The sequence below is a fragment of the Lissotriton vulgaris genome, chromosome 10, assembly GCF_964263255.1.
Source record: "Lissotriton vulgaris chromosome 10, aLisVul1.2, whole genome shotgun sequence".
Lineage (NCBI taxonomy): Eukaryota > Metazoa > Chordata > Amphibia > Caudata > Salamandridae > Lissotriton > Lissotriton vulgaris.
In genome coordinates this window covers 966,585,373-966,599,240 of record NC_141698.1, presented here as the reverse complement: position 1 = coordinate 966,599,240, position 13,868 = coordinate 966,585,373, and positions in this window count along the sequence as shown.

The following is a 13,868-nucleotide window of genomic DNA, read 5'->3' as shown; positions in this document are numbered from 1 at the left end:
CAAAAGTGTTGGTTAGGGAACAGTCACCAAGTCTATATTTCAATAGTACGTGGCGAACATCAAAATGATTCCCATCAGATACCCGTCCTGTGCCACCCTACATCATTTGGGATCCTTCATCCGAAGGAATTGATGAAAACCACTTATGATTAGGTGAACTGTAACCTAATCAAGTGGAAAAAACTAAAATGTGATGGGTTGGTATGTGTGGCATGAGGAGGGTAAAAATAGATAGCAGTGCACCAAAAGTGTTTAAAGTAACTGTAAGAAAAGTTTGTGAATATTAAGATTGGGTTGTAGAAGTGGAAACATTTTTAGTTTAATGGTATCCTATCTACACCCAACACTAAAAACAGTGCATAAGTATATTGAACTTATATATACTCTGATGTTATAAAGGTCAACATGTTTCTGCGGTAGTTGGAGTCATACGATCTCCTCCAGCTTCATCAGGACCCTATGTCAAATGCTACTGCGTATAAGGGAAAGTTTCTCAAACAAAAAAAGTGATAAAGATGTCACCTGAAATTCGCCTGCTCGGTCAGTCATGAGGGACGAATCCTCAATAAAAAGAAAAAACAAAAACAACACATAATTATGACAGTTTACTTAGGCACATAATAAATATGTGATCTTCATTGGAGCCAATCATTTATTGGTCTGACGGTCTCAAATGAGTAGATAATACAATGTGGTCATTCTTTATATTATGGGACCTTATTCTTAAGACAACAGTGTATCTTTTACTCACCCAAATTATGGGGAATACACGCTCCACCCCACCTGGCTACAGCTCAGGTAAAACAGAGCACCGCTCTGTGAAGAAGAGGGAGGGAGGGAAGTAGAGGAGGAAAGATACATAACCATCAAACCTTGTATCTATGTGTTTAGCACGGCAGACAAAGACCAATCATCCATTATTTCAATATGGAAATTGCCCAATCAGAAGTTAGCCCAATCAATAGTACCCATAAGTACAGTGATTGGTGTTTATTCACTTAATACACTCATAAATAAGAACACACCTTTACCCTGCCCAGTTGTTGTACACAGAGTAGGATTATGTTTTTCAGATTTATACGAGTTGTGCAGAAGATTTTGCCCAAGTTTATTCAATGGCGAATCTATCAGAGGAAAAGAAGCGCATCAAGGATTCCTCCATTCATCACGTAGAAAAGCGAGTCCAAACCCCATTCTTAAGCAAACTATAGCGTTCTATGTTGTGGAGAGCTAAGTAAAGCACCCCTGCCCTGCCCTGCTTACCTGTCCGTCGGTACTCCGGACATCCGTCTTGGCTGTCATGGAGGGAGGTACCGAACGGACAGGTAGCGGGTCTTTATACTTCCTTGTTGGTGATCGTCTGCATCGCTATTGGATTGACATATCACGTGACAGAATGCAGAATGACGTATGCATCACCGCGCTCCGCTGTCACGTGGTATACGTATCACCTGATGCCGCGTCAGGCATGACGTAGCGTTGAATGGAACAGACGCTCTTCTACTCGCGTCGAAGGAAGCCTATCGCTACACATTTGTTAACAGTCTCAGTTGCCTGGCAATGGACACGCCAGATTTGTTGACAGTCTCGGTTGCCTGGCAACGGACACGCGTGGTGATAATTTAAAACGCTCTAGGTGATGAGTGATTTTACAACTAAATGTTAGCGTTTTATCAACGGACACGCGTGGTGATAATTTAAAACGCTCTAGGTGATGAGTGATTTTACAACTAAATGCTATTGAAATAATGGATGATTGGTCTTTGTCTGCCGTGCTAAACACATAGATACAAGGTTTGATGGTTATGTATCTTTCCTCCTCTACTTCCCTCCCTCCCTCTTCTTCACACAGCGGTGCTCGGTTTTACCTGAGCTGTAGCCAGGTGGGGTGGAGCGTGTATTCCCCATAATTTGGGTGAGTAAAAGATACACTGTTGTCTTAAGAATAAGGTCCCATAATATAAAGAATGAGCACATTGTATTATCTACTCATTTGAGACCGTCAGACCAATAAATGATTGGCTCCAATGAAGATCATATATTTATTATGTGCCTAAGTAAACTGTCATAATTATGTGTTGTTTTTGTTTTTTCTTTTTATTGATGATTCGTCCCTCATGACTGACTGAGCAGGCGAATTTCAGGTGGCATCTTTATCACTTTTTTTGTTTGAGAAACTTTCCCTTATACGCAGTAGCATTTGACATAGGGTCCTGATGAAGCTGGAGAAGATCGTATGACTCCAAATACCGCAGAAACATGTTGACCTTTGTAACATCAGAGTATATATAAGTTCAATATACTTATGCACTGTTTTTAGTGTTGGGTGTAGATAGGATACCATTAAAATAAAAAAAAATCCACTTCTACAACCCAATCTTAATATTCACAAACTTTTCTTACACAGTTACTTTAAACACTTTTGGTGCACTGCTATCTATTTTTACCCTCCTCATGCCACACATACCAACCCATCACATTTGAGTTTTTTCCACTTGATTAGGTTACAGTTCACCTAATCATAAGTGGTTTTCATCAATTCCTTCGGGTGAAGGATCCCAAATGATGTAGGGTGGCACAGGACGGGTATCTGAATCATTTTGATGTTCACCACGTACTATTGAAATATAGACTTGGTGACTGTTCCCTAACCAACACTTTTGAGACAGTTTTTCTTTAGTTTGACCTAATGGTATCTTGTGTTATTAGTGATTTACGGGGGATGATACCATTGTAGGCCATTAAATATTCCCCATTGACCCTCTTCTTATTAATTTACGTATGGTTATAAAATGTTAATTTACATTTTAAAACACTAGAAGTTCACTGAAAAATCAAAGGTTAAAGTAGCATTATAGATAGGTGAATTCATCAGTGACAACATTAACATTTTGAACTAAAAAAAACTGAAATTCACCAGCTATAGTTAGCAGAGCTAATTATATCTTGTGCCATGCACTGCTTATGACCTCACATAGTACATCACTCATTACATGTTCTATGACATCATTTATGACAATGACGTCAGAACTCTTAATCATTTTAACTCACACTTAAGATTAAGGTTCTTGCTATTGCTCCTGCCTAACCTGAAGAGAGCCTCTCAGATAAAAATACATATTTTCATTTACTTGACCTACTCCTCACAACCAGCTTATGAAGTGCCACTAAAATAGCCATGTTTCCTAATGACGATATATTTTCACTTGCCTAATAATTCTCCGATATGAAAAGAGAATTTTTTTTTTTTACCTGAAAACGAACTTGTTTCTAATTTTCAAAGAAATTGAGTTAAATACTGCCACTTTAAAATGCTGTCGGGAGTTAAATGGATGTTAAACACGTAGAAAGTATAAAAACTACTGTTTGGAAAATACATATGGCTGGATGCTGCAGACCACAGCTATCTGTGGAACAGGACCATCGCCAAATTCCACTGTTAATGTCATTGAAGCATCGCAATCGCTTACTAAATACGAGAACATTAAGTTTATTTTACCATATTCGTGCTGCTGAGCACTACCGTCCAAAGATGAAGCGCAGTATGATGTACAAAGCGTTTAAACGGTAACAATGTCCACGCACGATATGACTAACAGAGAACCTTTAACTGGGAATATGTGTCCTGCTCGATATAAATGTAAGCACCCATGAACACATGCATTCATGTGTTAATATAATAAAATCCAAATGATGCTTCATGCACCAGAAATCATTTTTTTTATGTAACCTGTGTGTGTAGAGGGGTGGAGGATAGACCCAATAATAATGTTTATCATAAGCCACAGGCTTCCTACTTCCACTGTAAATTTCTGAACGGAATGTTTACATCCACAAATGCCTTTCCATCTTTTACTTCTGTGCTTAATTTGAGCCGGTGGTTGTAGTTGGTGATCACTTGTACTTATTATTGGGAACCAGCATTTATTTTCCCGCATCAGACTTACACATGAGCAAAAAAGATAAACACGCAAGGAGGAAAGATGCAGGAAAAGAAAGATGGAAAATCGGGGATGTAAAAAAAACCGACAGAGTGAGCTAGAGAGGCGGGGATTGCCTAGTCCTGAATGAAAGAGGCATGAGGTGGAATCAAGACTATGCAGTCTCGTTAGTTGACACCCCAGTATTTACAGTGCTGGTCGGTGGCTTCTGAAAACAACTTTGAGCACCAGCATTTGAGCACCAGCACTTTTTTCTTTTACAAATTAAGCGCTGTCTACACAACATATTCTAAAAGTCCGATCATCATTGGAAATCACATACAGAGATAACATAACAAACAGCGTTGCAAAGATGAGGATTTGTGAAAATCAGGCTGAGTACAAGATATGTTGGCAGTGGAGAATTGGGGAATTAGCAGCCATTTCAAGTGAGCGCTGTTAGTGCTAAATCAGCAACGCCCTCTGTCACAGTTTTGGGCTAACTGGTGTCACACACAGGTGGGGAGCTGGAGGAAAGGTATTCTAATTATTAAGACAGTAGTAAGTGGTTGCCATTCGAAATGTGAAGGACTATGCTACTTTTGACTGGAACTGTAGCTCACTTTCTTCACACCTCTAACCTTAACAATACAAAATAAGACACTAACAAAGCTCAACTCAACAGAACAAAAAACATAAAGGGCACAACAGAAAAAAAAACATACAACATAAACTGCATAGAAGACAAAACAGAACACAGAACAACGTCGGCAGTACACAGCAACAACCAAATTGCAATAATGCAACACAAACAAAGCAGCACATTCCACATAACGCATCACTACCTCAACAAAATGCAAAACAACAAATATGTTGGTCAAAGGTGTTTACTATCAGCACTGCCTTACTTACCAATAAAGTGATAAATGATAAGGGCAGCCGATAATGCGTTGTGGTCCACCCCACTTCGAACAGGTCACTGGGAGCACTATTGATCCTTTTTCTTTTTATTGTTAAAGGTTTTTTTAACAATAAACCTAGTGGAACTTTCAATCCCCACTCACCCTCTGGCTGCGACAGTCGCGGAGAGAAACACATTATGGATTTCATGGTTTACCTGATGGATTATTGAGAAACAACTCAGGGCATACTTCTACGTAAATCCGGAAATAACTCAGATTGGCTTAAACCTACATTTGGAGCATGTGTCAAGTTTATTTTTGATGGATGGTTCTTGGTGTTCCCAGAGGTTGGAACATACACAGTTTCCCGGGATCATGGTTCCAAACTTGTGAAATCCGAACCTCTTCGTGTGAATGCATAATTGCATGCATAAATATAGCTTGTGAACTTTGATATATACATACATAATGTGCGAATGCACATTACCAATTTAAAACTGTTTCCTCCGTATGATTTTTTCATGGCAATCATTTCCTCGAGTTCACCAACACACTTGATGCTGTTCCTTTCCCTTTCCAAGCCAGGAAGCAGATTTCAGATTTTCTTCTGTATTTAAGAGAAGTAAATCTTCAATTATATCCTGAGAAGGGATGTGCCATGCATAGGTCTGGGAATTCCCACAAACTCAAAAGTGTGTGGGTTTTCGCTTGCTTTTTAAGTCATTTGCATGCCAGGTTACCCACCTGCTGCCCTCGGAGTAGGTTTCATCTTCACATAAATAAAACTTCAAGATACTGTGCCAATTTTTATGTGAGGAAATCACTTTTAGGTGTCAATTCACAATTCATTCACATGGACAAGCACTATTAACACTTTAAATCAAAGCATTTTCGCAAGTAAATCTTAGTTCAAATGTCCAAACCCCACAGAAACTGTAGGCAGGGCCAGTGGAAATATGATTTTCTGTTGTTGCAACGTTTTCCCCATATTCATGGATTTGCTGCATAATTCATCATCCGCTGCATAATCTGCAGATTCTCTGATAGAAGTTCTAGCTCAAACTGACCATAAGTTACTAAATATTCGGTAACAATGTTTTCCTAAATCCGAAGGCCCTTTGCAAAGGTTGACTGGTCATCTTTCTGTTGCCTATGGCTGTATTTGGGTGAACAACTGATTCTTATCAAGTGGAATGTCTGCCCAGATAGCCTTAACATGTAAAAAAAAAAGACAAAATAATGTGGAACTACAATCACAAAATGTGCCGCATTATGCTACATAATGTGCTTTTTTCCACAACATGTACTAAACCCTGTAGCATAATTTGGTCTTCTGCTGCCGCATACTTCAAGTGACCCTGCCTGTAGGTTAATTCACAAAGTAAGTTCTGCTCCCGCAATGCGAAGCGGCAGCAAACCTGGGAAGGATGTCGCTGTTTATAACCTAACTGCTCCGACTCAAAACAGAGCATCCCAAAAAAAACATGCGGTCCCACTGCACACAGAATATCCTGGGCTGCAGGGTTCAGGTTTACACGGGGATGCACCAATGTCCAATTGAATATTTATCCTCGTTCACATCACCACGGGTTTTATACGTGAATTGTGAAGTGGGAAAGTTATTTAATGTGTTGGGTTTTACCATAAACTTGTATTACGATTCGGTTGAAAACTTCAAAAATCGATATTACAGCAGGACTTGGAATGAGCCCACCTGTGTGTTCCTCTTGCGAAAACGTGCACAATAACGTATAATTTATAGGGCGAACCTCACCAGCAAAATGTCTCCATTTAAAAAAATGTGAGGTTAGGGTGCACAAAGAAATGCAATCAAGGGGAGGCCAGAAGGGTGGCATCATTCGAAAGGCTAAGAGCCTCGGTTTCTAGTGAATAACAAGGCAGAAGTGGCAGAAAGTAAAGTTGAGAGGTAGGACACCTGCAGGGATGTAAGGGGCAGTGTAACTGCATAACAAGCCAGGTGTGTGTGCACAGGCCAGTGTGTCAGAGGGTGAGGTCAAGAGGTAGGCCTGTGTGAGTGAATAACACGCAGGTGTGAAAGAGAGTGAAGTTGGGAGGTAGGATGTTGTGAGTGAATAACACACCAGGAGTATCCGAGAGTAAGGTTAAGATACAGGATGGTGTGAGTGAAAAGCCAGGTGTGTCAGAGAGTAAGGTTAAGAGGAAGGACACTGTGAGTGAAAGACACACCAGGTGTGTCAGAGAGTGAGGTTAAGATGTAGTACGGTGTGAGTGAATAACACGCCAGGTGCGAGAGAGAGAGTAAGGTTAAGAGGAAGGACACTTACAGAAATGTAATGGGCAGTGTGTGCACAACAAGCCAGGTGTGGTAGAGAGTAGAGAAGTGTAGTGAGAAGTGTAGGTGTGTACAAAAAGTCAGGTGTGGCAGAGAGTAGCGTTTAGAGGTAGGGCATCTTTAGAAATGTAGGGAGCTGTGTCAGTGCACAATAAACCAGAGGTACGACACTTGCAGAAATGCAAGGAGCATTGTGTGCATAACAAGCCAGGTGAGGTAGAGAGTACAGAATATATAGTGAGAAGTGTGGATGTGAACAACAAGCCAGGTGTGTGTGCACAACAAATCAGGTGTGTTAGAGTGTAAGATCAAAAGGTAGGACAGTGTGAGTAAATAACACGCAGGTGTGTCAGAGAGTGAAGTTGGGAGGTAGGATGTTGTGAGTGAATAACACACCTGGGGTATCCGAGAGTAAGGTTTTGAGGCAGGACGTGTGAGTGAAAAGCCAGGTGTGTCAGATAGTAAGGTTAAGAGAAAGAACACTGTGAGTGAATAACACTCTAGGTGTGTCAGAGAGCAAGGTTAAGATGTAGGACGTGTGAGTGAATTATACGCACGGGTGAGAGAGAGTAACATTGAGAGGTAAGACACCTTCAGAAATGTAGTAAGGAGTGTATGCACAACAAGCTAGAGGTAGGACACTTGCAGAAACGTGAGACCTGTGTGTGCACAACAAACCAGGCATGGTAGTGAGTACATAAAAATAGTGAGAAGTGTGGGGGTGCACTTCAGCCAGTTGTGGTATAGAGTACATAAATATAGTGAGAAGTGTGATTGTGCACATCAGCCAGGCGTGGTAGTGAGTACATACATATAGTGAGAAGTGTGGGGGTGCATGTCAGCTCGGCGTGGTAGAGAGTACATAAATATAGTGAGAAGTGTGGGTTTGCACGGCAGCCAGGCGTGGTAGTGAGTACATAAATATAGTGAGAAGTGCAGGGGTGCACGTCAGCCAGGCGTGGTAGAGAGTACATAAATATAGTGAGAAGTGTGGGTGTGCACATCAGCCAGGCGTGCTAGAGAGTACATAAATATAGTGATAAGTGTGGGGGTGCACGTCAGCCAGGCGTGGTAGAGAGTACATAAATATAGTGAGAAGTGTGGGTGTGCACGGCAGCCAGGCGTGGTAGTGAGTACATAAATATAGTGAGAAGTGTGGGGGTGCACATCAGCCAGGCGTCGTAGAGTACATAAATATAGTGAGAAGTATGGGTGTGCACGGCAGCCAGGCATGGTAGTGAGTATATAAATATAGTGAGAAGTGTGGGGGTGCACTTCAGCCAGGCGTGGTAGAGAGTACATAAATATAGTAAGAAGTGTGGGGGTGCACGTCAGCCAGGCATGGTAGAGAGTACATAAATATAGTGAGAAGTGTGGGTGTGCACGGCAGCCAGGCGTGGTAGTGAGTACATAAATATAGTGAGAAGTGTAGAAGTGCACGTCAGCCAGGCCTGGTAGTGAGTACATAAATATAGTGAGAAGTGTGGGGGTGCACGTCAGCTAGGCATGGTAGAGAGTACATAAATATAGTGAGAAGTGTGGGTGTGCACGGCAGCCAGGTGTGGAAGTGAGTACATAAATATAGTGAGAAGTGTGGGGGTTCACGTCAGCCAGGCATGGTAGAGAGTACAAAAATATAGTGAGAAGTGTGTGTGTGCACGTCAGCCAGCCGTGGTAGAGAGTGCATAAATATAGTGAGAAGTGTGGGGGTGCACATCAGCCTGGCGTGGTAGAGAGTACATAAATATAGTGAGAAGTGTGGGTGTGCACGGCAGCCAGGCATGGTAGTGAGTACATAAATATACTGAGAAGTGTGGGGGTGCACGTCAGCCAGGTGTGGTAGTGAGTGCATAAATATAGTGAGAAGTGTAGGGGTGTACGTCAGCCAGGCGTGGTAGAGTACATGAATATAGTGAGAAGTGTGGGTGTGCACGGCAGCCAGGCATGGTAGTGAGTACATAAATATAGTGAGAAGTGTGGGGGTGCACGTCAGCCAGGCGTGGTAGAGAGTACATAAATAAAGTGAGAAGTGTGGGTGTGCACATCAGCCAGGCGTGGTAGAGAGTCCATAAATATAGTGAGAAGTGTGGGGGTGCATGTCAGCCAGGCGTGGTAGAGAGTACATAAATATACTGAGAAGTGTGGGGGTGCACGTCAGCCAGGTGTAGTAGTGAGTACATAAATATAGTGAGAAGTGTGGGGGTGCACGTCAGCCAGGCGTGGTAGAAAGTACATAAATATAGTGAGAAGTGTTGGGGTGCACGTAAGCCAGGCGTGGTAGAGAGTACATAAATATAGTGAGAAGTGTGGGGTGCACATCAGCCAGGCGTGGTAGTAAATACATAAATATAGTGAGAAGTGTTGGGGTGCACGTCAGCCAGGCGTGGTAGAGAGTACATAAATATAGTGAGAAGTGTGGGTGTGCACGTCAGCCAGGCGTGGTAGTGAGTACATAAATATAGTGAGAAGTGTGGGTATGCACGTCAGTCAGGCGTAGTAGAGAGTACAGAAGTGTAGTGAGTAGTGTGGGAGTGCACGTCAGCCAGGTGTGGTAGACAGTACAGAAGTGTAGTGAGTAGTGTGGGTGTGCATGACAGCCAGGTGTGGTAGTGAGTACATAAATATAGTGAGAAGTGTGGGTGTACACATCAGCCAGGCGTGGTAGAAAGTACAGAAGTGTATTAAGTAGTGTGGGAGTGCAAATCAGCCAGGTGTGGTAGAGAGTACAGAAGTGTAGTGAGTAGTGTTGGTGTGCACAAGTCAGGCGTGAAAGAGTAACGTTGAGAGGTAGGATGCTCACAGAAAAGTAATGGGCTGTGTGAGTGCACAATCAGCCAGGCGTGGCAGAGGGTAACGTTGAGAGGTAGGAGACCTGCAAAAATATAGTGAGCAGTGTGTGTGCACTAAGAGCCAGAGGTAGGACACGAGCAGAAATGTAGTGAGAACTGTGAGCATAACTAGCCAGGTGTGTCCGAGAGTAAGGTCAAGAGGTAGGACAGTGTGAGTAAATAACAAGTCAGGTGTATCAGACACTAAAGTTAGGAGGCAGGATAGTGTGAGTGAATAACACTCAGGTGTGTCAGAGAGTAAGGTCAAGAGGTAGGACAGTGTGAGTAAATAACAAGTCAGATGTGTCAGACAGTAAGGTTAAGAGGCAGGATATTGTGAGTGAATAACACTCAGGTGTGTCAGAGAGTAAGGTGAAGAAGTAGGATGGTGAATTGAATAACACACAGGTGTGTCAGAGAGTAAGGTTAAGAGGTAGAATGATGAATTGAATAACACACAGGTGTGTCAGAGAGTAAGGTTAAGAGGTAGGATGGTGAAGTGAATAACACACAGGTGTGTCAGAGAGTAAGGCCAAGAGGCAGAGCACTGTGATCGAATAACACGCCAGGTGTGTCAGAGAGTAAGGTTAAGAGGTAGGATGGGGAATTGAATAACACACAGGTGTGTCAGAGAGTAAAGTTAAGAGGTACGATGGTGAAGTGAATAACACACAGGTGTGTCAGAGAGTAAGGCCAAGAGGCAGAGCACTGTGATCGAATAACACGCCAGGTGTGTCAGAGAGTAAGGTTAAGAGGTAGGACACTCGGAGAAATGTAATGAGCAATGTGTGTTCAGTAAAGGGGTGCAGTAAGTGGCGGCATTGAAACTCTGACCTCCATGCATGCAACTCTCACTAAACATTGCCAAGGAGTGACTGCATGGGGGTGTCAGAGAAGAGAGTACACATCCCTCCTTAATGACCAAACTTACAAAGAAGGGAGGCATCTCAATTGCTTTCAGCTTTGGTAAAAACAATGAAACAGTCAAAAATAGGAAGACAACGAACTCACTCTGATGAATGAACATCGCGCACCCAACAACTAATGGATGTAGAAATACAGCTCGGATTATCAGTTTCATGCAGCAGTTGAAGTGCATTAAAAAGGTAAGGGAATCGGGGTGGGAGAGTAAGCTTGGGAACCGGGTCAAAGGGGTGGCTAAAAAGCAAAATATTCTGTAACTTTTGTCAGTCTTTCTCATTCCTGTATGCACATATAAAACAACACACTGCTTAAATGATAAACAAATGCAAATTAAGTTAATCCGGCGGAAATGCACTAATGTAGTTGTCGAAACCTATATTAGAAGTCTATGTATGTAAACAGAGATCCACTGAATGGAATCCTGCTTGGAGCAGTGGAGAATAAATAGTGGGGTAACAAAGGCCCCTGCAGCTCCTGGGGTAAAGGGGCCTGTGGTGTATGCCTTTAAAAAACCAACACTTCACAGCTCAGCTGGTAAGTAATTTACAATACCACTCAAAAACAATAAACCTGCGTCATCGGGAGGGGTATAGATTCCATTGATTAAGGCCAATCCCTGCATCCGAGCTCCCTTTACATTGGCAGATTCACCCCTTGTGCATATCTACACGTCGTTCAGGTGAGCAGGCACGCTGGTCGAGAGGCTTGTTTAGCTGTCTGCCTGCCTTCTGGTTCACAGCACAAGAGACTCACCTCTTACACTGCAGCCGAATCATTTCCAGGGTCGGAAGTACCCATCCCGACAGCGTTATCTTTTCACAGAAAGTGGAAGAACTGTTTTCCTTAATTTGAAAAAGTATGGGCACTCGTGCCCCTCCGACCCCGCTCACTTCAACCACTGGTTTCACGCAGCTATGGCAGTTGAAGTTCACAACAAACACAAATGTAATTCAAAAGGGAAATATAAAATGCATGTGTTACGCTGTCATTAAACATCCGTAAATTACGGGTGTAGTTAGGTGACAAATGGCTGGATGGGTGCATGGATAAATTGATTTATTGATTGGGGGTGGAGAATGGAAGAAGGAAATGGGCATGTAATTAGGGGGAGACGAGGAGGGAGAGAGAGAGACATGGTACCGTATTCCTGAAGGTCCCTATCTTGCAGCTAAATAAAATGCGCCAGCCGTGGAGTGCACAGTCTGGTCCTCTGGGACGGCTAGTAGTAGAAAACGGCCCTGGTTCTACGGCCGGCCTTCCAACCCAGTGAAAGCGCGAGGAGAGAAGAAATGGTCAGAGAAGGGGGAAATGGGGGTGGGTGCGCCGCCGAGACACGCGTGGGACATCGTGGTAATATTATAATGTATTTCCTGGCTATCACCCACAGTCCAGGGGGTGCCGTTACCTGACACCCTACCCCATGCAGTATTTCCAGCGGTGAGTGACACGAGCAGGTTCACAGGGCGTTTCACTGCATTAGCACCAGAAATGCAAGAACAACCCAAAGCAAATAAGCGGAGACGTTATGGGACAGCCACCCATGCAGTGCGAACACTTGCTTCGTGCACTTTGTCAGTGACTGACCCAGCACCCTTAGGTGAAAACACGCGTGCACCCTCCCTTGCATCAGGCACGCAGCAGTAACTGCACGCAGGGCACGCGCGCTGCGCCCACTGTGCGCCAACGCAGAGGCTTTGACTGTTTGATCACACTGAAACAAAAGAGCGGGAACTGCAAAAGGGTGCCACCTGTGCCTTCAGGAGACATCCCGGGGCCTGTCCACTCACCAGGTATTCACACCTCTCATGTCAGCGTCAACCGCAGTATTACCTGAACGCTTTGGTCTGTGTGAGTTTTGTGCCGCTCTTTATGGTTACACTATAAAATGTCATTAAAAAAACTGTTGATTAAAAAAATCTAAACAAAACACAAAGCAATAAATAACACCTCCTGGATCGGACAAATATTCGAAACTGCCCCACGAACGCTTGGGTCGCTTCGCCCAAATGTTTTCGTGTCTGTAACTGTGCTCAGACTCACAGTGGAAAGGGCCATTTGCTGCTCTTCGCTATTTTTTAAATCCGCTGCATTGGGGTGTACTTGGCAAAGTCAAAAGAAACTGCCATTTACAACGCAGTATGTGCGAAGCTCTGAAAAGCGAGGCTTTTTCAGTGATGCTGATGGGTAGATTTACATTTGAAACAACCCGTCTAGCCACCATACACGGCCACACCAACCATGCCTCACACAGGTACACACTTTCCCATCACCGTACAGCGCCTCTCCAACTCATGCCCACGCGTGTGCGCACCACAGTGAAAGTCGGGTACCTCAGCCCACCAGGAGCAGGTCGGATATGCGTGGAGCCTTACCGTCCTGCGCGCTGCGAGCGCAATCTGCAACTGAAAGAAACGCTGTGCAGCGGCCACACAAAAGCGTTGACATGTTGGAGAAAGCCTGCTAAAGTCATTTACCCCAGAAGCGGCTCAGTTTCCGTCCCAGACCGAGAGCTTCCACATTTATCGGAAAGAACGAGTTTTCATTACTAAACAAGTGGGCCATTCCGGCGCAGCTCTCTGCAGATAAATACATACACTTTCTTTGGTTGTGGCGCGACACCTGATGCTCACGGTGAGGCGGCTTCTTTCTCTGCACACTTTTCCAAGCACTTTGAGCCGAGAGTGCACGCCTGCCCGGTGACCGGGTGGAACACTAAGATAAAGGTGTGTGCTTGGTGTATTAGCTTAATGCCTGCGGTTGCATTGTGTGTTTTGCGTGCGTGCGTAATTGCGCGTGTGTTGGATGTGTTTGTGTGTGATTCAGCATGCCTGCTTGTTTACTGGTGTGCATCCTTTGTGTTTGAGCGTGTGTATTGTGTGTATGCGATGCAGTGTGTGCCTGTGTGAGTTTTGGATTGTACTGTATTGTGCTCATGGTTGTCAGTGGATGCGTGTGTGCCTGTTTCTGTTTGTGAGCTTGT